At 43.7% G+C, this 23717-nt stretch overlaps 1 protein-coding gene across 4 annotated transcripts in view; it reads left to right on the top strand.

Moving 5' to 3' along the window:
• LYRM4 (LYR motif containing 4) overlaps positions 1-23717 on the top strand; it is a 172909-nt gene that overhangs the window by 48823 nt on the left and 100369 nt on the right. The window lies entirely within an intron of this gene.

Genomic DNA, 23717 nt, shown 5'->3' with positions numbered 1-23717 from the left:
CTTCTCCTATTCTTCGTGAGGCGGGCGGCGCTTCTCCTCATTCTCGTGAAGGCCGGCGGGGCCTTCTCTCAATTCTCAATGAGTGCGGCGGGGCTTTCTTCTCGTGAGGTGGGGCCGGGGGCTTCTCATTCTCCGTGAGGCGGGCGGGCTTCTCTCAATTCTCGTGAGGGCGGTGCCGGGGCTTCTCTCATTACCATTCTCGTGAGGCGGGCGGGGCTTTTCTCATTCTCGTGAAGTGGGTGGAGCATGTGCAGCGGCTTGATTTCCTGGGCGGTCTGATAACATCCCCAAGAGTAATTAGAACGTCAGAGGTTAAAGTCACCGTCCACCGATGGGTTTTCTTGCTGTCTAAAAAACACCCTTTTCACTGTTTTTCTTGGACTTAGCAGCAATCACGCAATAAACTCCATTTCTGCTTCCATTCGTGTTTCTCTTTTACTTGCAGGAAATTTGTTTATCAAGCGTGGAGGGGGAGAAAGTGTGGAGGGGGAAACCCTAACTTACATTTCTGTAAGTTACGCTGTACTTTTTTGAGAGGGCTTCTTTAGCATCATCAGGAGATGCCAGCTTGGCTGATATTAAATTAGATAATAATCTTTCCCTGACCCTTCTTCATGCTTGACTCTAAACAGAATTCAAAAAAAGAAGCAATATTTGAAACTATACTTTGCAGTTTATGTCAAGATTAAAGATCTTGTTATATTGCCTACATAATATAACAGTTCTTTCTAGAATAGCATTTTGGATTCTCATAACCGTCCTTGAGTTCTACAGCTATTTAGTAATAGAAACTGCCACACTCAGACAGTCCTGGGAAGTGATCTCTAAAGCCATGAGGATAGTAGGGTACTCAGAAAAGAAACTGATCTGTACATTTATATATATTTTGAGAGTGGCATTTATGTGAGTAAACATTTTGAACTCTAGAACAATGGCATTTCCAGTCACCAGTAGTTGAATTTTATGAGATCCTTTAGCAGTGGAGCATAGAAGAACAAGCAGCTGAGTTCTTATTTTGCATAAACGCAGAAAGATTTTGTTCTTTGGCACTTTCTGTGTGTAGAGGTTGGCAAAACAGGCAGGTTTTATCTTTAGCATAAAATTGTATTATACAGAGTATAAACTGCTTAGAAAAGGGGGATTGTAAATAATCTGTGCCATCATTTCTCCTGCTATGTTTAATTTGTCTGTGTCTCTTCTTGGTTTGAAATGCTCAAACCACCCTTTCAAAAAAAACAAAAAACAAAAACAAAAGACTAAACTGGCCCTCATCTGACATCCCAGTGAGTTCCCCCGCCCAGGACAGTCTCACTGGAGCAGTGGCATGTGCAGGGCAAGGGCGCCCTCCCCAGGGCAGCCTGTCCACTGCACCTTCCTGATGGAGAATACACACTGCGGGACCAGGGCTTCCACAGCGACCTTTCAGAACAGCATGCTGTCACCACCTCAGGGATGAAAGCGTTCTCATCCCTTCAGAGAACCAGTTAGACAGCAGCAGCTAGGAAGTTTCTACTCACTTCCCTTTCATGTCAAGACTCTTCCTGAATCCACATGCAGCCTTTACTGTAGTTAGGGTATAAGGCGTAGTGGCCCCCCAAGCCATCTGGCTGCAAGCTGGCATGAGTTGCCTTTCGACTAACAGCCTATGGTGAGGTGGAGAATCTGTATTTTTGCACACTGTCCTCTATAACTGGCTGCTGTAGTAGCCTTCTGACCTGTCCTCCGGGTGCGCCCACTACCACTGCACCCGACACACGGTCTGTTTTCCACACACCACCATCACAGTGATCTTTTTCAAAAGAAAGATTGGGCCACTGCCCCGCTCAACCCCTTACAGGCTCTTGCTTCATGGGCACCCTAACATAAAACCTGAAGCCCGTCTGAGGTCCCCAGAGGCCCTCCATTGCTCTCCTCTCCCTCACTCTCCCTATTTCCATGAACGTGGTCCTGTCTCAATGCCTGTGCACCCCCTGCCTGGAGGAGTCCCTCCAAACGTTCCTGTAGCTCCCTTTACCCCTTCCACCCAGGCCTGTGCTCAGATTTCATCTTCCCATAGGGGCCCCCCTGGGACCACACTATATAAAACAGACTCACTCTCTCTCCCCTGCCCTGCCTTAGTTTTCCTGACAGCACTTATCAGTACCTACTATGACATCACTTGTGGCCTTGTCTGTTTTCTCCCTCTTTTGCAAGACAGCAGGGGCCATGAGGACAGGGATCTCCCCTGTCATTGTCATCATCTCCACTGGGTGGGGAAGAGCATGGACTCTGGGGCCAGCCCGTCTGTGTTCACGTCCTGACTCGGCCTGCTAGCTATGTGACCCAGAGCAAGATATTTAACCTCTCAGTGCCTAATGCAAACTGCAGATGAAAGTAAGCCCTACTTTATGGGTGGTAGTGAGGATCAAGTACACTAACATATGCGAAGCCCTTGGGATAATGCTAGCACATAGTAAATGTTATGCAAATGCTTGATGTTATTATCCACAGGATCGAGAACATCCCACGTAAGAACATCCTTACCAAGAGCTGGCTCTTAGTAAGTTTTCACTGACTAACTAAATGAATGAAGTATATTCCCTGAGGTCATACACCTCAGTCACGGGGTCTACACCACCAAAATCAGGGTGTATTTTTGGCCACCCGCAGTCTCCCTCCTGAAGGAATGAACCATGAAAGGAGTATGGAAATCTGATGGGGATTGTGACATATTAACCCTCATGGAGTTATGATAGTCTTCATATCAAGTCTCTCTTCCACTTGATGATTTGGACTCCAAGCCCCACCTGCCCAGGTGCACATGGATCCCAGCTTCACGGTTCCACCAGTGAGGAAGCCCACAGCCACTTTTCCAGCTGCCAGACATTCACCCCGTAAAGGCAGTGCTCACACTGAAATTCTCCACCCACAATACTTACCTGCTCCCCCTGCTTTCCACTCATTCTTCAGAGGGATACCCCCCCACCCCCCGTCCCATAACCCTGGTAAATTTTGCTTTTTAAAATAAGTCTGTGGACAAAAATGATCTGGTTTTCTGGGTAGAGAAACTGAGGTGCAGGAAATCTGGAAGCCTTGTCTAAGGTCACATGGCCTGGCATGCGCTCAGGTCTTCTAGCTCCTTAGAGCAAACTCAGAAGTTCAAGGACATGGGCTCCTCAGTCAGTAGAAACTGAAGGATAGTCTTAAGTCATCCTCCCGTTTTGTTCCAATGATATTTAAGGACCACTTCAGTTCTCCTCAGAGGTCATTCATTCTTCCTTTGTGTCCTTAATGTGCAAGATCTTCGACTTCTTTGTGGCAACCCTGAGGGATCCTAGATACATCAGCCTTTGTTAGCGTTCACACAGCGCTTAAGGATTACTCATTCCAAGAAGTGGCAGCTCGTTTTTCTTTCGTGATAAGCAAGTCAGCCTCCTTTTGCTCATTTCCCGTGATTATGGCCCACTCAGTAGAAGCCAGACATACACTTTCCTTAACATTCTTGGACCACATCTCCCCTGGAAAATTACCATCCAGTCTGTCAGTCTCGAATCTCTTTCCAACTTCATGCATCATGTCATATCCCAGAATTAGCAGAGACATCCTTCTACCTTTTGATAAACTGCCGTTATTTCCATATAAGATGATTCTGTAAAGCCAGCCGACCCTGAAAGCTCTCCCTCTCCGCTGAAAGCAAGTTCTGGGCTAGCCCCCACTAAACCTAATTTCCCTGTCTGCCCCCGGGGTGAGATCAGAAAGATTTGAGAGGCCTTTTATGTCCAGACTGGCTGGAGCCAGAAAGAATGGACAGACCTGGGTGGTTTGTAGGGTTGGGCAAATAGCTCTCAAACAGTCTGAGCGGCAAAGAAGCACCAAAGGATTTCTACCCCAGACAATTGACAAGGCTTCTTAGGTGTTTCACATCAGAAACAGGAGCAAAAAGGCAGCCAGATTTTGCTTTTGTCTTTGTACTTTTCTCCATTTTGCTGTTCTAAATAAAGACACTCCTCTGGACCCTATTTGCAGGGCATTAGTTAGAATAACTCTCAGTAAACTGCCCTGGCTTATAGGTAGTTCTGCAGTATGCCACTCCCCTTTGGTTTTTAACTCTAGTGTACCTTGTTTTGTGTCACTATTTCCTGTCTGTTAGCACCTGCTCTTCAAGCATCTTCTAGAGACCTGCAGCATCAGCATCACTGGGGCGCCTTCCTTCCCTGTGTAGTTCATAGAGGTTTAGTGTTCACCAAAGAGAAAATATTTTCTAAGCATTTTGAAATAGAGTTGTAATCTTTGTTGTAGAGCTAGCTTCATAGCCTCATGTCTAGAGAAAACAAAGTAAAAGAGAGCGTTGTGGCCAGGCGCGGTGGCTCATGCCTGTAATCCCAGCACTTTGGGAGGCCGAGGCAGGTGGATCACGAGGTCAGAAGATCGAGACCATCCTGGCTAACATGGTGAAACCCCGTCTCTACTAAAAATACAAAAAATTAGCCAGGTGTGGTGGCAGGTGCCTATAGTCCCAGCTCTGGAGGCTAAGGCAGGAGAATGGCGTGAACCTGGGAGGCCGAGCTTGCAGTGAGCCGAGATCGCGCCACTGCACTCCAGCCTGGGTGACAGAGCGAGACTCCATCTCAAAAAAAAAAAGGAAAAGGAAAAAAAAAAAAAAGAGAGAGTGTTGAGAATGGGAATGGGAAACAGGAATGGGAATGCACCAGAGAAGTTGCCAGAACTGGATTTCTGGATTCTAATGAGATTCCCCTGAACACATGAATTAAGATCATGATTTCAGGAATATTCAGCAAAATCTAAGTATTTGGATGGAAAAATATATTGTTGTTATAGTACATAATTGTGCAGTAAGAAGATAACTGGATGTGTTCCAATTCTAGATAATGGTAGGGTTTTGGAGTCGTTCCCATCTTCCCATCAGCTTTTCAGGGGTCACTGTTTTCTACCGCAGCAGCTGTTCTTAAGCTAGTGCTTTTTCAGTTAAGCAACTCAAAATAGTGGATGTATTACACTCAAGTTCAGAATCTGCAGTTGTAAGAGATTAAGAGCAGACACTATGTACAACCATTAAAGATTATTGGAAAAGGGGTTAATATTACACGTAGTATCCATGTTTGTTAATGTCAGTGTGAGATGAAGCATTTTCAGTGTTTCTTAGCTTACACTTTATTTTTCCTTTTGTAGAACACTAAGCAAAGTAATTTGCTGAATTCATTGCTATTTGGGGTAGTGGTGGTAGAGTCTCTGAAACCATACTTATTTTTACCTTTATTTGCTATTACATGGTTCAGTCTTTGAAAGTGCTGTTGTGAAATTAGAAGCTGGTGAATCATGACCAGGCCTTCTCTCATTGTCAGTCACTGCAATATCCACTCCAGTGCCCTAGATGGTGGTTAAAACTTGAATGAAAGTAACAGCCTGAGAAGAAGTAGGTATGTTTGAGGTCCTTTGTGGGAAAACAGATAGTGCACCCTGTATCTCTCCACTTGTATGCATTTAACTTAAGTATTGTTAATATTTGATAGTTTGAGAGAATTTATAAAATTTATGTGCCTATTGTTTTAGTGGAATAAAGAGAAGTCGATCCCTATCTAAGGGACATTTAAAATACATGAAAATAATTATGTACTATTTGCAATAGCCAAAAGGTAGAATCAGTCCAAATGTCCAACAAGGAATGGATAAACAAGATACAGTATATACATACAATTGAATATTATTCAGCCTTAAAAAGTAACAGAATCCTGTTACATGTTACAATATGGATGAACCTTGAGGACTTAACACTAAATGAAATAAGCCATACACAAAAAAATACTGTATGATTCCATTTATATGAGGTGTTTAAAGCAGTCAAATTTGTAGAAATTCAAAGTAGAATGATGAATAACAGGGGCTGGAGGAGGAGAAAAAGGCAAATTGTTTAATTGGTACAGAGTTTCAATTTGGGAAGGTGAAAAAGTTCTGGTCATGTTTCACAACAATGTAAATATACTTAACACTGCTAAACTGAACGCTTAAAAATGGTTAAGATGAGAAATTTTATGGTTTGTGTTTTTTCCACAATAAAACAAACCCCTTCTTTTCAAAATGAACTATAGCCAGTCACTGATTTTTTTTTAATTTGGAAGAATGAAATTAAATTCTTCAGACGCTGGTATTTAGGGATAGGAAGCTTAAGTTATTTGAAGCTTGAACCTAGTGAATTTATATCTGTGAGCCCTCTGTTTTCTCATCTGTAAAACCAAAGGATTATACTGTAATTTCTAAGGCTGCTGCCAGTTCTAAAATCCCATGGTTCAACATTCACATAAATATCCGTCCCCTTCTTCTCTATTTAGAGAAACTACTGATACATGTTAGACTGAAATACTCTGTGCCTGGTTTTCCTTGGCCATTTTTCACCAAGAACTTAACTCTGCAGAGTTTAGGCTGCAGATGAACAAAGTTATATGCCAGCTATATATTTATACCATTATAGATTCCATAGACTTCTCTTCATCTAGCCTTTCTGTTAGAAGGAAGCGCAGAAAATTGAATTATTTCATTCATGTTGTTAGCACCTCTGCTGTTAGCCTTCTTCATTCCTGGTAGAAGATGTGTTACCAGTACTAGAATATATCTCTGATCAGACAGTTTCTTCCAAAGAAAATGAAATAACACTTGAAGAACAATCATGTAATAACTGATAGGCAAAGAGAGATTTAAATGCTTTTCCCAAGCCCCATCTGAAGTTTATACCACTGTCTTGGTTTGACTTCTCCCCGTTCCCTGGTTGGCTTCTCAGCTACGTTCCACATCATCTTCTGGATAAGTGACACACACTGTGTAGTTTACAATTCCATTGCCCATGGTTTCTTTTCCTACTGAGCACCCACTCTATGCCGTGTAATTATGAAGTGGGGAGTTACCATGGAATTATGAGGTCCTTCGGACCTCGTAAAAGTTCTTTCTCATTTTGACCCTTCGGGGACATAGCACTCTTCCCACTTCTAAATGTCCCATCTGTTCACTCATTTAATAGAACAGGGATAAAGTTTAAAAGCACACCCCAGCAGTACTTTCCCTTATACCTTTATAGATCAATTATGATTAAATCAAGGGATCAATCTACATATTTAAAAAGTAATAATAGGCTGGGTGCAATAAAAATGTAATAATAGGCTGGGTGTAATAAAAAAGTAATAATAGACTCAAACTTGTAATCCCAGCACTTTGGGAGGCCAAGGTGGGTGGATCACTTGAGGTCAGGAGTTCCAGATCAGCCTGGCAAACGTGGTGAAACCCCATCTCTACTAAAAATACAAAAAAATTAGCCGGGTGTGGTGGCAGGCACCTATAATCCCAGCTACTTGGGAGACTGAGGCAGGAGAATTGTTTGAACCTGGGAGATGGAGGTTGCAGTGAGCCAAGATCGCGCCACTGCACTCCAGCCTGGGCAACAGAACGAGACTCCATCTCAAAATAATAATAATAAAAAGTAATAATAAACCTATCAGAGGCAAAGGAGATTTAAATATTCTGTCTTGGACTGCAGTAAAAATCCTCAGGAAAGCAACATGAATTTACATACAAAGACCAGAACTGCCCCCTAAGTGAACCCTATGTCTTTTGGATATAAGAAGTTTTTCCAGATGAGTGGAAAATTCCGCAGCCCCCTGTCAAAGTTTAAGAACGCAAGGCAATGAGACAGTTTGTTTAGCTGTATAGCTTGGCCCCGTATGACATTCATTTTTTCAATCTATTTAATATATAATTCCTCTGCAGCCATATAAAGATGTCTTCAAATAGGAATTTAAACTAATTTCCTCCCTGCTTTTTCTAGAAATTCTAGTAAATCCTCAAGTCTGGGCAACAGCATTCCCATAGTTGGCGTTCCTGTGGAAGGAATGCCTCTCATTTGGTTGGAGACTGCCTGTTAGTTTTGCTTGATTCCTCCAAGGATAATGTGCATCAAACAAGATTCCATTTCCTTTCTAAAAGAAGCCTGCCTCCCCTGTGCGTCTTTCATATACAACAGTTGTCCTTTAGTGTATTTCCACGTGCTGGAGAGCTCCCGAAGAAGGCAGCAGTAATGCTCTGCATAGAAAACTTTTGCAAGAGTTTCATTTGGGAATTTTTATTATGATATCCATCCTTCTCCCATGTAGTCCTCATATCATTCGCTGTGGAATTCCTTGAGGAGCTGTTTTGATGCCAAAGCACCTAAAGTGGAAACAGATATTATTAACTCTGGCAGAGAAAGCACATTGGTCTCAGAGGCAAGAAGCGTAAGTTCTCAGCTCAGATGGTATTTTACCTCGTGATCTCGGGCAAGTTGCCTGTTTGCCTAATTTACCACATCTGTAAAGAGTCACGTTTATGATGGTGGTGACAGCAGTGGTGATGTGTGCTTGTCAGTGCTGCTTCCTTGCACACACACCGTGCACCACACACTGTACTCCACACTTTAAATACGTGGTCTCAGTGTCTCCTAAGAGAAAGGAACTCTTATCCTCATTTTTTTAGGTGAGGAAATTCGGACCTGGCATTCTGGAGTAATTCTCCCAAGGACACACAATTAGGAGAATGATGGGCCCATATGCACTCTCGCTTGTTAGCCAGCTGTCAGAAGAGGGATCAGATTATGGGTGGCCTTACCTTGACAGAAGGAAGACAAGACATTGAAGATGAAAGACGGTGGCAAGATGCATGCTTCCTTTTTCTAATTGTTCATTTAGAGCTCTTATTAGAAGGTAACAACTTACCTCTGTAGGCTCGTGAATAGCTTGATCCCTAGAGGCCAGGCTCCTTTATCGTTTATCAGAAAACACACTGTCTGTCTGCCTTCAGAAGAAAAAAAATACAAAAACTACACTCTGAAAATGTGAAAGTTCAACCACCTTATTTAAGAAGTATTTGCTCAGAATGTCCCTGTAGATCTGAAGGCTGCGGCTCCAGTTGTGCTTTTCCAGGCAAGCTATCACCGAAGTACCCTTAAGTGGAAGCTTTTTGATGCCTCGCTGCTTGTCTTGTCCTTTCAGGTAATCAAAGTTGACTCCAGTCCTGCTTATGCAGACCTTCTCCCAAGATGACAAAGGAACAGTGTCACATCTTTTAGGAAGGACAATCCAAGGGGCTCCCGCTTGTTTGTGTTAATTTGTATTTCTGTATTGCACCCTCTGAGGTGGCAGGGAGGTGATGACCCCTTGCCCGCTGTGTGTATGAGGGCATGCACTCATTTCCTGAGCCCTTGATAGCTACAGCTGAATTTTCTTTTCGGACTGGTTGGATTTCACCTGTGTATATGTGAAGGCTAGTTTCATCAGTGCTGTTGGGAAGATGTCTCCTAATTATGCATCTGTCAGTCTAAAAAATGGCGTGACTTTTTCCTCCCTGAGATGTAATAAGAATGGTGAATAAGAGAAGAGGTTTTGAGCAAGATACACCTAAATTTAAATCCCAATAACACTTACTCAGTAGCTGGTATTGAGTCTCTCTAAAGTCATGTCAAATACCAGAGCCAAGTGATGTGTCAGAAATTTTGTATCTTCCCCAGTCTGGTAATTAAAGCTGCGATTTCATGGATTGGTCAGTTATGAATACTGAAAAGGCTCTAAGAATTCTCTAACATGTGGTACCAGAATGACCTTAGTTTGATTAAATAATGCTAGTGTGGAATTAAATCAGTATTTTACATATCTTTCTTTTCCCCAAACATTTCCACTTCATCCAGCCTAAGAAGCACTTTTCTCCTCACTCCTCCCACCTCCTCAGTGGAATAAAAATAGCACAACCCTGAAGTCATAAGGATTCCCCTTCAAAGTCTGTCACAAGTTAATGATAGCATCACCACAAAGTCCTCACCTCTAGGCCTCACCTGTAAAAAGTAAGGAGTTGAGCATATTGGTTTCCAAGATCCCTTATAGCACAAGAATATTTTCATGAATTGGCTCTATTGTTACAATGTAAATTTAACTGCCTTGTTGAGATCCTTGGGATTTCTTTCAATAGGCTCTTCCATTTCACTGAGAAGTGAGTGCATTTCGGAATTACACACAGTGATAGCTATGCCGCGGGAACCCAATAAATACTCACTGATTGCTGGCCCAGTGAGCCCGGAGACCTAGGTTCTGCTCCCACCCCTCGCTGGCTGGCAGCCAGCCCTCATAGGCCAGCTTCCTCCTGTGCGCAAAGAGAGGGTTGCTCAGTGGATCTCTAAGGTCCCTTTCATGCCTGACATTTTCTGGTTCTGAAAATAAATGCTAATGATTGCTAAGTCCCAGAAACACCCTGGCAAATGCTGGATTTTGACCGAGGGTGAGCTACGTCACTGACCTTCTCTATTGACTAAACTGACTGTAAAGGGAAAGCCTGACTGCCCAGATCTCCCAGCAAGTGTGTTTTCTTGCACATGGGAGAGTAACTGGATGATGTAATGCTGAGTTATGTAATGCTGGTTCTTCACGGTCGGCCCCAGCAGCAGGGCCTGTTTCAGAAAAGCCTGGAGCTGCACTTTGTGAAAGCTTTTGACACCCAGCAGTGGCAGGAGTGTTGCTTGGATCGTCGTGACTTCTGGGGTACTGTGACCTGGAAAACAGAGCCTGCCCTTTCCTACAGGTGACAGGTTGTAGATACCTCATTTACGAATGAGGTTTCCCTCCCTGGAACTCATCAGAGCTTGTGAGAAGGAGTGAGGTGGAGAAGGGAGGGGCTGGTAAAAATTGCAAAAATAAATTTTCCTCTTGCTTTGAACCAGGTTCTATTTTAACAGAGCCAAACTTAGTGTTTTGTTTTTTTGAAAATAAGTCTCAGCTATTATTTAAAGCTCACTGCTGTCTGTATAGCTGTTCATGTTTTTTGTAATATTAAAGTATTTTTCCTACTGGAAATAATTTTTGAAACTCAGCCTGCTTTTTTCTACAAGACATTGACCATACTTTTTTCTCTCCCAGGCAGTTCAGGGAACCACTCGGAAAATAGCTTGCTCCTGTCTGTTTCTGTACTGTGTTCAGCCTGTCCCATGATAGTCGACTTCATGGCCAGCCTCTGCAGTATTCCGGTTGATTCCTAACCATGAGTCTCTCTCCAGCCAGATTGCAGGATGCTGTCGGGCTGGGCCTTGCATGTCCTTGGAACCTAGCACAGCATGAGGCCCACAGCACACCCAGTGCACTTCTGTCTGCATTCACCTCCTCCCCTGGGGAAGGCCTTCGGCGACCTTCCTGCCCGCTTCTTCCTGCTGAAATCTCGTTGTCCTCTGGGCCAACAACATACTTGATTGTGACTTCGCTTAATAGCATGATCACATTGTTTTAGAATGGCATTTTAATAAGCCACCCTCTCCCTACCCTGTGAGCTACCAGAGGGACAGGGTTGTTTGTATTCACTGTGATTCCCCCAGTGCCTTGTCGACGCAGAAAGCACTCCATTAATGCCTAATAAAGTCAAGCTGGCTTGGTAGAAAAGCACAGGGAGTTCTACTGAGACTCAGAAGGATGGTTCTGGTCCAGACTCTGACTTGCTTTCTGGCCAACAGTCTTCACCTACCCTGTGCACCACCTAGTATCTGTGTGAATAGACAAAGTGAGATGATGTGCACTAGCAGCCTCTGAAAAGAGCAAAGCTGCTGATCAGTGTAAACCAGAAAGTGACAGAGGCAGACCTCAGTCGATAGAGGTTTATTTGGCCAAGGTTGAGGACGCACCCGGGAAAAAGAAACACAAGTCGTAGGAGGATCTGTCATCTGTGCTTTTTTTTTCCAAAGAGGGTTTTGGGAACTTCAGTGTTTAAAGGGGAAAGAGCATGCAGGAGAGGAAGGGGAAAAAGGAGAGAGGGTAGCAGTGAGGCAGGTGGTTCCGTACTTGTGAGGCTCCGACTAGCACTCAGTGAGTCTGCATTTCGCATGTGAAGACAGGCGGGAATGTCAGTTATCTGTGTGGGAGCAAAAGGAAGGCAATTTTTGTGACTCACTTCCCAAGTTTCACTTTCCCTTTGGCATCATGAGTTTGGGGTCCTTCGATTCTGCTCTTCTTTCACACCAGTGAGTCCTGTTATCCTTAACTAACAAACACTCAAACTAATACTCCTCCTTTCCTTGATGAAGTAGCCATATCCTTTTCCAGAAAAGAAGCCAAAGAAACTAGAGTATTCTCCTGTCCCCAGCCCACCCCAGAGTCAGTTGAAAAGAAAAGGTGATCCATGAGGTAAGTTCCAGAACGATGAAAGCAGACTGTGGAACTCTTTTATTTTCCCTGGTGCCCCATGGGGAGGCATGAAGGCACAGGCCCAGGAGTACAACAGGAGTGGTTTCAAGTCCTAGCTGTCACTCCCAAGCTTTATGAGTTTAGGCAAATGACTTTCTGTGGGACTCTTTCTCTTCTGTAAAACAGGCATAATTGTCTGTCCTTCCTAGGGGTGTGAAGGAGACTGGCAATGTTGGTGAGGCACACAGCACTGGGCCCATGGTACGTGTTCAATAAGCAAGAGACAGCTGCAGTCTCATCTATACTTTAAACTGCTTTTCCATACTACTTTTAAAACTCAAGTGCTAAAACAAATCCCGATGGAGACGTTCCCACTTTGGTTTCAGCCCCATAAGTGTGCAGAAAGGGAGCAGCTGTCCATTCTTCTTTCATGTGCTTCTGCTCTCCAGCCGCTTAGACGCGACACGAGGGGCCCTGCCCAGCTGCAGGCTCTCGGCATGCCGTTCTTGTTATAATACACATCTGACTTTCCCAGATGCTTTTCAGTGCGTTAGGTGGAGCTGTGAAGACTAAATTCCAAGTGACAGTTTCAGTATGAAATATTTATTGCATGCTGATAAAAGTGTATCTACCCGAATAGAATCAGGAGGGCCAAGGGAGAATTTCAGTCCACGTAATCTTCCATATTTTGAACGTTCCCATCACATTGCCGACTGCTAGGCAATGAAGTGAAATAAAGGCTCCAGGAAAATAGAAATCTCATGCAGGGCAAGTTGGTGTTTGGAAGTAAACAATGGGAGTCCCTGAATTTGAATAAAGGTGTTCTCAAATTCAGAAGATGGGGAGGCAGGACGAGGAGCCGTTAGGAGGCCTAGCAAGCAGCTATCCCAGACAGCAGACTACTGTGTACAGACAGAAAGGCCTGATTTTCACTGCTGTCTTTTCCTCCATACCCATGTACATAGAATGGTGCCTGATCAACAAGATGTGCCTAATTAGAGCTTCAGTGAAATTGTCCTTGGATTTCTGTGCTACCCATCTCAGCCTGTCTTTCCGAGCATCATGGAATGTCCCCTGGAACTCGTTACCAAAGTCCAGGGGGTGTGGGTAGTTGATGGTTTGTATTTGAGGAACTTGTTTTCTAATGACAGATGAAGGACAGATTTCATGTGTGCATGTTCAAACACATGCCTGTAGAGGTGGACAAGTAATCAGAGTTGCTTATGTGACTTCTTGGTTTATTAGTGTTGTATGTCCTTCTCTCCTTGGGGACGAGGGCTGTCCTCTCTGTCTCACACTTATCACAGTGCCCTACACACTGATAATGCTTAGAAAATGCTGCCAAATGAATTATATGCTGTCATTATAAAGAACTAGATTCCACAAACTTGAACTCCTTCATAGTAGCTCATGTCATTCACTATGTTTATGGAAAAGCAAAAAGTCTAAGCTAACAAAATTTTAGCTACATCCTGGAACAATAATTAGAGCTATAACGAATTATAACAGCTCTGTCTTTGGAGGCAGTTGGCAGCCCTGACATACATACAAACTTAGGGTAGGCTATTCATCTTTTCTTGGGAGAACTAGGGAGAAATAAGGTGGATGGCGTGGCCAAAAACCACTTTGGAAAGGCCTGTTGGAACAAGTACTTCTTGCCCAAATCTGAACAAAAGGCCCTTTGCTGAGTTAGGCCACGTGGTCCATCCAGTGCCCGTATCATCCTTTCGCAGCCTCTTGGGATGGCATAGAAAGTTCATATTCCTTCTGTTTGTATGTAAGGAGGTTGGAAGTTGGGAAATCAGGCTTCCCGTGGGAGTTGAAGCATCAAAGGCAAGTCCAGGAACCACATACCACACAATGAGCCAGGCCCCTCTGCCTCTCATTTTGTGTCTCTGGACTCCCATGGCACACAGGTATTGTAGACACACAGACTCTTCACACGGTGTAATTTACTCACCTTTATCTGTGCGAGAATTCTATGTATGTGAATTCAGACATGATGAAAATGCAGAAAGATCATATGCAGTAATGTTCTTGTCAGGGCACTTAGTTTACACAAATTCATTATAAAAATTTAGATTTACCAACAAAGTGCAATTCAGTTAATTGAGCACCTGCAAAAACGGGTGTTGGTCTTGGTTATTCACTGATTGTGGAGGCTGAGGCAGTTAACTTTTCATTTATGTTTTGTATACCAGGTGCCGCAGGCATGGATCATTTCATGAAAGAGGATGACCCTGCAGGGCCTCCTTATTTTGCAGATGAGGAAACTGAGGCTCAGGGAAGTTAAGAAATGAGCTCAGAGAGGTTAAGGAGCTTGAGACTCCACAGCCAGTAATGGTTGATGTCAGGATTTGAGCTGAGGTCTCCATCACCATATCATGCTGCCCCCAATAGGATCCTTTAATTACATTTTAATAGAATGAATTTTATTAAAATTTTACATAGATATACTTTTGTAGCCTTGGCTAACCCCTTCCAACTGAGAGCCAGTGACTTGCTCAAAGTCAGAGTGCATCTCTGGGGAAGGCGCCCCCAACCCCGTGACTCCTGACTGCCCCTTCTCGGTGCCCTGGATCTTCAGCAGCTCACAGAGAGAAATGAGGCACAGCTGCCCCCAAGCCCTCAGAAGTGTGAGGGGGTCACTGCCAGCAGGTTTGGAAAGACAGATGGTTCCCTCTGGAGCAATAGACAGATTAGCTAAGGAGGTGACCCAGCAGGCCAGCCCCAGAGCTGAGCGCAGAAGGCTGAAAAGAGGATTTAGTCAGCTCGGTGAACTGATTCACTCAAAGAAAAGTAAGACAGTTTGTGACATGAGCTTGTCAACCCCCTTCCCTCTTGCCAGTTGATGACGATGTAATGCGTTGGTATGTTTCCAGGTCACTTTCAGGAGTCTGAAATTCTTGGCTAGACAGGGAAGATCATTGGAGCCTGCCCGTGCACTTGGCACTGCCAGGACTGGCCAGCAGCGCCGAGGTTTGCCTGATCACTTGTCCCCATCCTTGATGGCAAAAGAAAACTAAAGGAAGACTGATGCATTCCATACCAACTGCCCATGTTGCACTCTAAAGTGCTCTCCTCAGATACCTTAAACCCGACACAGATGGAGTTTTCCACTATCGAAGCACTTGTAATATTTGGAAAGAAAAACCGTAGCCAATCTCAAAACAACCCTGATTCTCTCCAAAAACATGAAAAATTAATCTTAATTTTAAAATATTTTGTTCGTATACATTACAGTACACTTGGAATGTAGTTCAATTTTCCCTTTTACACAGTATTACTAGGTGAATGAAAGGCTATCTGGCTCTAAGGGTATCTTCAAAGACCAGACTTACCTTATGCCAGTGGTTATCAGCCCTGACTCTACATCAGAACCATCTACAGTGCTTGTACTTGACCAGGCTACTCCAGACCAATTGAATTTGCATATGTGAGTGTGGGACTCAGACGTCAGTATCCTGAAGCGATGACAGTGTGCAGCCACAGTTGAGAACCAGTGGCTTACAACGAACTAGAGAGGGGCCTTGGCCTGGTCCTCCACCCGTGAGCCCTGCGGAGCACATGTTCTCCAGAAGGCCAGGCTCTGGGCAAGCTGTCTCTGGTTTTTGTGATGACTTTCCCTGATCTCTGGATTTCTGTAAATTCAATCTTTGTTCTGCTGATTGTTTTTATTCTGTTGCACTTTTACCAAGTTTCAGACTCTGTTTACAAGTTTTATTTTCAATTAAACAATGAAAGTTTTACTGCAACTGAAAATGTCATGTGCTTCCACCCAGTGGAGGAGAGTGCATACTCCTGATGAGGCTCTTTGGGGTTCAGGCTGATATCACAAGACAATACCCTTAACAACCAAGTAGAATAACAGGGCTTAGTGCCAAAAGAATACCAGAGACATGTCCTCAAGAATGGAGTTCTCATCTGAGGGAGATGTTATTTAACATTCTTTTGCAGGCATTTTTGTAGTGCAGCTGAGGGTTTGCTACCCATACAAATTGTGGCTCATCCATCCTGCACTTCTGGAGACAGGCTTATCGTGTAAACGCTGACAATAAGAATATCCACAGTGTCCTATGTATTTATAGCAAGCATTTTCCCAAGTAGGATTCCAAGTACATGTACAGTTATTAAGAAAGTCACACACCTTCTGTCCTTTCAGGGGGGATTTGTGGGAAGAAAAGAAGATTAGTATACCTATATATCAAGAAAGATGCATGTCAGATGTGTTCAGCCCTTCAAGATCGTTGTTATGGGTTTGCTCTAGACCAGTCTGTTTTGAAACTACGTTGCCGTCCTCAGCTGCACAACTTGTTGTCAATATCAACTCTCTCCTAGCACCTTGGGAGCAGTAAGGAGACCTATGGAAGCAAAACAGGGCAGTGGTTTTTGGGAGCTGGCCCAGTGACAAATGCTAATACCCTGGGCCAAATGTCCTAGCATCCAAAGGAACTGGATGGCACAACTTAAAATGGGATGGGTTGGCCAGACCAGAACACCAAACTTCTTTCAGGCAGTTGCCTGGCAATTCCCTAGTCTGATTTTTCTCACCTTTGGGGCCATTCAGGGTTCAGCCTATTGATGGAAATCTCTGTGACAGTTTCAGTCTGGTAGTGACTGTTCTTCCCTACAATACTGTGTAGATTTCACAAAAGCATTTATAACAGCTTTATTGAGATGTGATTCACATACCACAAAATTCACCCATTTAAAGTATACAAGTCAGTGGTTTTTAGTATATTCAGAGTTGCGCAACCATCACCATGATCAATTTTAGAACATTTTCTCTCCCCAGAAAGAAACCCCATACTTGTAGCTGTGACTCCCCGTTTTCCCCCAGCCCGCCCTTCCCTAGTCCTAGCCAGTCATCAGCCTACTTTCTATCTCTGTGGATGAAATTTATATTCATGACTGGCCTCTTTCACTTAGCATAATGTTTGCACGGTTCATCCATGTTGTAGCATAAGGGAGTACTTTCTTCCTTTTTAATGCCAAATAATCTTCCATTATATGGATATACTACATTTGATTTATCCATTCATCTGTAGATGAACATTTGGGTCATTCCCATGTTTTTGCGGTTGTGAATGATGTTGCTATGAACATTCATATGCCAGTTTTTGTGTGGCCATATGTTTTCATTCCTCTTGGATATATACTTAGGAGGAGTGGAGTGGCTGGGTCATATGATGACGCTGTTTTAACTTTCTGAGGAATTACCTAGTCTTTTTCCAAAGTGGCTGCACCATTGTGCATTATTACCACCAGCAAAGTATAAGGGTTCTAATTTTGCCACATTCTTGTAAACGCTTGTTTTTTTCTGTCATTTTGGTTATAGCCATCCTAGGGGTTATGAGTGGTATAAGATACACCTTTTATACATAAAAGCAACCAGATTTAGATTAGAAGGCTAACTTTGACCTAGTTACCCTTTAAGGAAGGTTAAGACTCGGGGAGGCGGGAAGGGTCATGACCCTTAGGCCAGTCCTCTGTATCTAAACTCCATTCTCTGTGAGTTTGGAGTTTAGCCCTTTGCTGACTTTACAGTGCTTGTAAGAAATGGGTATCACTGGGCAATGAGGTTTGGATAACTTGGGACTAATTCAGAGCATCTGGAGCTCTGGATAAGAATCCTGTCTCTCACTGCTCCCTGTGGCCCTCCCTGAGCTGCAGTGGAAGAGAATGACCTCCAGATGGACAGGAGTAATGTGTCTTGCCTTCCGTGGTACCTCACAGAGTCCTTTAACACAGTAGGTGTAGGTTGATTTTTTTTAACATCAAAAACACAGACCTTCTTAGTGCTAAGCCAGCCATACTTTTGTTAGCCTGATTCTTCTTGACAGACCTGATGCTGTTTATCGTACCTCCTCTTTGAAACTTCATCTTTAGCCTTCTTTTTTCATGCAAGATATAGGCCTCTGTGACAAACAGATATTTGCACTTGGGTGTTTTATGAGTACTTGAAACCAGTGATGTCCAAAACTGAATTAGTTGCCCTCCCTTTCTCTTTTTTTTTTTTTCTTTTTTCTTCTTCGAGACGGAGTCTCACTCTTGCCCAGGCTGGAGTGCAGTGGCGCAATCTCGGCTCACTGCAACCTCCACCTTCTGGGTTCAAGCGATTCTCCCGCCTCAGCCTCCTAAGTAGCTGAGATTACAGGTGCCCACCACTACACCCAGCTTTATTTATTTATTTATTTATTTATTTATTTATTTATTTATTTATTTATTTATTTTGTATTTTAGTAGAGATGGAGTTTCACCATGCTGGTCAGGCTGGTCTTAAACTCCAGATCTCAGGTGATCTGCCCGCCTCAGCCTCCAAAAGTGCTGGGATTACAGGCGTGAGCCACTGCGCCTGGCATTGCCTTCCCCTTCTCTTAAACTAATTTATCTTCCCAGTTCCTCCATTTCTCAGTAACCGAAGCTCAAATCCTCCCTCTTGCCTACACATAGAAGATGGTACCTTGATCAGTTTATCTATTTAAAATAAATTTGGGACTTTGTTCAGGTCTTCCAAAATAGAAGATCACTGTGGATATTAAAATATATCCTTCCTTTTTTTTTTTTTTTTTTGAGACAGAGTCTCTCACTCTGTTTCCCAGGCTGGAGTGCAGTGGCATGATCTCGGCTCACTCTAACCTCAGCCTCCCAGGTTCAAGCAATTCTCTGCCTCAGCCTACCGAGTAGCTGGGATTACAGGCTCCCGCCACCATGCCTGGCTAATTTTTTTTGTACTTTTAGTAGAGACGGGGTTTCACCATCTTGGCCAGGCTGATCTTGAACTCCTGACCTCGTGATCCACATGCCTCGGCCTCCCAAAGTGCTGGGATTATAGACATGAGCCACCGTGCGCGGCCGAATACTAAAATCTAAGATATTACCCTTTTTCTTGAGGTTCTGGCTTGGCATATGCTCTAGACTTATATAATCAGGCACAGCCAACTCAGCCACTTGGCCCCCACCTTTAACCAACTCATTGTGTCATAGTCTTGAACCCTCTTGAAGACCTTCCTTGCCTACCTTATGAATCACCAGTAAGCACCTGTGTTTTTTTCCAAAGGACTTGGTTTGAGGTTCTGTTAGGTGTTCCTGTTGACTAGATGCTCATCTGTTTCAGTAATCTCACTTGAAGGTGGAAGCACCCTTTGTTTCCTGGCAGCCGAATTTCTCTGCACAGTTACAGTGGTTAGATGTGTATTGATGAGCATTACTCTCTAACTGCTTGTGTCAAAGCACTTGGGGAGGCTCATCAATCTCTTGCTTTTTTAATTGACATCAATAATGTGTTTGCATTTATCAATATTTCCTAATTGCCGAGTGATCACAGTGGAACTTCTGTCATAAATCACGCCCACAGATAACTTCAGACGCTACAGCTTAACATTCCTGTCAATATTTTGATGTATTATAAATTGTTTTTATGAGAATTTTTTCCTGGGAGGTAGGAGGAACTGTACAGCAGGAGACAAAGGATTGAGTCACTGTCACCATGTACAATGACGTTAAAGAACCAAATCATTCCAATGAAAATAGAAAAAAGCTATTTCCCAAGCTGCTACAATTCTTTCACATTGAGTTTGGCGTCATCATCTAGATTAATGCACATACGTTTCCCCTGAGAGTGGTGTGCTGTGCCCAGCTCCTCTGAGGAGAGGCATCTAGACGGTGGGACAGTGAGCATTCTTAGGAGGAAGGCACTGTACCAACCTGCTTTTCAGCAGAGGAAACTGTGAGGAACCTTGGTGAGCTGCAGTTACTTGCCCAGAGTCAAACAGTGATTTTTGCAGAGCTGGAACTCAAACTCAGGGCTGTCTGAGTCCATGTTTGGACTCGACCTTTTAGGGACAAGCTTAAACCCAAAGGAGGATGAAGCCTGGGTGTTAGAAGGCATGAATGTCCGTCACCTGGTAAAGCAGGTAGAGGCAGTAGGGTGTTGGGCTTGGAAAAGGAATGGTTGTGAAGGCTCCTGTAGCTGCAAGACAGTCACATAAGTGAGAGTTAGACACGGTATCTGTGCCAGATGATGGGGACTGGAAAGGTAGAGGGAGTTCACTGCCCTGGGCAGAGGCAGTGCTGCGGGGTCGGTGCCACACTGCCCCAGTGTCCTTAAGTGACTCTTACCCACTGTCTGTCCCAGTTTCCTCAGCTCTGAGATGGCAATGTGGGAGCGCCTCACTTGTGGGGTCATTAGGAGGATTCACAAACTAATACATGACAAGTGCTTATGATGATGCATGGTGCATACTAAGTGCAACATAAGGATTTGCTGTTACTTTGTTATAAAGCCAGACTTTCAGTTGGTGTGAGGAAGTTTTTTCCTAAGAAATCATTCAATATTTATTCATTAATTCTGGGGATACAGTGATAGATAAGACAGATAGAGTATCTGCCCCTGCCCTCAGGCAACTTACAGTCTATGCTAGAAAGGGAATTGCCATGCACCTCAGGAGAATAGCTGTTGAGCACCTGAAGGAGCCATGTCTGAGACTGTGACCCCACCCTTTCCTTGTCATTGGAGATGCCGAAGCAGGCACTGAAGTCCTTGTGAGAAGGGCTTCATACTGTGGGGGTACTTTGTTTTGTTTTGTTTTGTTTTGATGAGACAAGGTCTCACGTTGTCACCCAGGCTAGAGTGCAGTGGCGGTCTCTCAGCTCACTGCAACTCTGCCTCCCAGGTTCAAACGATTCTCCTGCCTCAGCCTCCCGAGTAGCTGGGACTATAGGCACATGCCACCATGGCCAGCTAATGTTTGGGGTTTTTCTGTTTTTTTGTAGAGATAGGGTTTCACCATGTTGGCCAGGCTGATCTCAAACTTCTGACCTCAAGTGATCGCCTGCCTCAGCCTCCCAAAGTGCTGGGATTATAGGCATGAGCCACTGCGCCTGGCCTGATACTGTGGGGTTTTACAATGTCCTTAACATCCCTCTGCAAGGGAAGGTTAATTAAATGCAACCAATGATAACAGCATCAATATGTACATTGCTTTACTTTAAAAACTACCTGGCACCCTCCAGGTCTCCAGAGTGAGGTGAGTAAACTTCAGGATTATGAAGGGCTGCAAGAACGAAAGGTAGGACTTCTCCTTACAATTTTCATTTATCTATTGTGTGTATTTTAATGAGCACAATTTCGTGGCACAGGAACAAGCGCATAATTTTTAAATAAATGTATGTGTATTAAGCCTTTATGTGTAACAGTTTCTTGCCAATGACATAAACCATTTTAAAAGTTTAAAGTCTACCACTGTAGGTTTTACTAAAATACCTGAGCTTTGTAAAGCCAGAAGCTATTAGAGTAATGAAACAGTGTTTCCATAGCTGGGTGCAGTGGTGCACACCTGGAGTCCCAGCTACCCAGGAGGCTGAGGTGGGAGGATCACTTGAGCCCAGGAGTTTGAGGCTGCAGTCAGCTATGATTGTGCCACTGCACTCCAGCCTAGACGACAGAGTGAGACCTTACCCATAAAATAAAATAAAATTAACAGTGTTTCTGTATTTTCCTGATGTTATGATTTAGCCTTTTATGGATAATTTTCAAAGGTAGTATTTTTCCAAAGACGCTGTCACTTCTACTGGAGAGCTTAAAAAAGAATCATGAAATACTTGATGTTTTTATAGGATTTAACAATGCTATTGCATTTAACCCTCCTAGGAGCCCATGAGGTAGGTCTTATGTCCCACCTTGAAGAAGAGGGAACTAAGGCTTTTTGAAGGCATGCCCAGTTCTGGTGGCACCTCATCATTTTGCCAGAGAAGAGAAATTACAGACTTAGGAACTGTAAAGCTGGTGCTTGTTACCAGCCGCACACCAGGGTATGCCTGTTCACACGGGTCACAGGGGATGCTGGGAGGGACTGTGGCCATTTGTTCTTACTAGTGCCACCCTCTGCTCTTACCCAAAGACAGCACCCTTCAAATACGTATCCTTCAACAAGATTTATTAGGAAACTGCAGTTGGCCAAACCTTCAGGAGCTTTCAGTTTATAAGAAGAGGTAACGTATCTTTTCTGATGCCCAAATGGAAAGTGTGAAGCTGACTGTTAATTAGTGGCAAACTGTAATTTGGAGGATAGTCTCCATGTTTGTCCTCTGTCTCTGTCTTTCTCCTTCTCTTCCCCCTACCACACACACACACGTATGTGGGTACACACAAACACACACCCTGTTGGTTCTGTTTCTCTGGAGAACCCTGCCTAATACAAGATCTAAACCTTTGAAGTCGGACCTGGCCTACGTAACATGCTTTTTTCACAATCGTGTATTTCTGTTAAAGCAGCTGAAATGAAGCATGAACATTAAATTTGATCATCCGTTTTATTAAAATTTGGGAAATGTTAAGTACCTGGGTGCTGTATGTCCCTTTTCAGAGTTTCTCTTCATTCCTAACCAAATCACATCCATAGTATGCATCTTTCTAAGTCACTGTCAGTCCTGGCTGTGCCATACTTTCTAAGGGCTTTTGCTGATGGCTTCTTAGTTTCAGCCTAGGAAGGTTGTCAGGATCTCTGGCTGTTCATCTGTCTCAGCCATCAGCGTGGTCTCTTGATAACTTAGATTGTTGGTTAATTAGAGAACAGCTTTAGTTTGCCCTTTTAGCACTTCTGATTAACTAGGACAGTCTGCTTTATTCTCCCTCTGACTTCTCTAAGATTCCCTGCTGCCTCAGTTTCAAAGACCAAAACAGGAAGACAGAAACACAACACACAGAATTTCTCAGCTGAGTATGAAATTTCCGGCCATCCTTCACGGCTCTCTCTGAGGATTATTAGATGCTTTGGGAAGAGTCACAAAGAACCCTGCCCTCTATTTCATGTTTCTCAACTCGATGGCTAGCAAGCTACAACTTGAAATGGTCTTCAGAAATACTGCTCTTTACAAAGCTAAGGTGTTTTTAAAAAAAAAAATCACATATAGTACATAGAGGTGCTAAAAATAGAGCTTACAATTATTTCTATTTCTTCGCTCATAGGAGAAGAAAGCCCTGTAAGCCCAAGGGTTGTTCCTTTGTTGTTATTTTTGTTGTTGCTGTCATGTCAGCCCACTCTTCTTGTTTGAGGAACCTTGCATTTTGTAGGACTGTGTGCCTGTTACCTCTGCCTACTGAACTGAAATCCAACAGTAAGCTCTTGTTATGCCCAGACCGTTTATTCCCCGAAGAAGACCACCAGAGTCCAGAGTCAAAGCCAAGCGGCAAGGATCTTTACTGCAAGTTCGAACTTGGTCCCTCTGCTCCACAGCATACAAGAGGGCCCCGAACGATGCGTGTGCTCGCTTTTTATAGCCCGATGTAAACAGGATATGTAAGGTTACAGAGAAACAAGGGAATTCTTTTGGTTACAGCATTACAATTGGTTAACATTTTAAGTTATACATTTAGCAGTTTTTTATTGGTTCCCGCGCTTTCAGTAAAACCACTCCACAAACGGTTGTGACCTTATCGGGGACTCTCCAGGTGGTGTTTTTCTAAAGTTGAGACAAATGGAGGAATGTTTGTACTGGGCCCAGGAAGTTGAGACAAATGGAGGAATGTTTGTACTGGGCCCAGGA

The sequence above is a fragment of the Rhinopithecus bieti genome, unplaced genomic scaffold, assembly GCF_001698545.2.
Source record: "Rhinopithecus bieti isolate Rb0 unplaced genomic scaffold, ASM169854v2 scaffold_14232, whole genome shotgun sequence".
In the NCBI taxonomy this organism is placed as follows: domain Eukaryota; kingdom Metazoa; phylum Chordata; class Mammalia; order Primates; family Cercopithecidae; genus Rhinopithecus; species Rhinopithecus bieti.
Note: the sequence above shows the minus strand (reverse complement) of the source record. Positions and strands in the feature narration are given on the sequence as shown.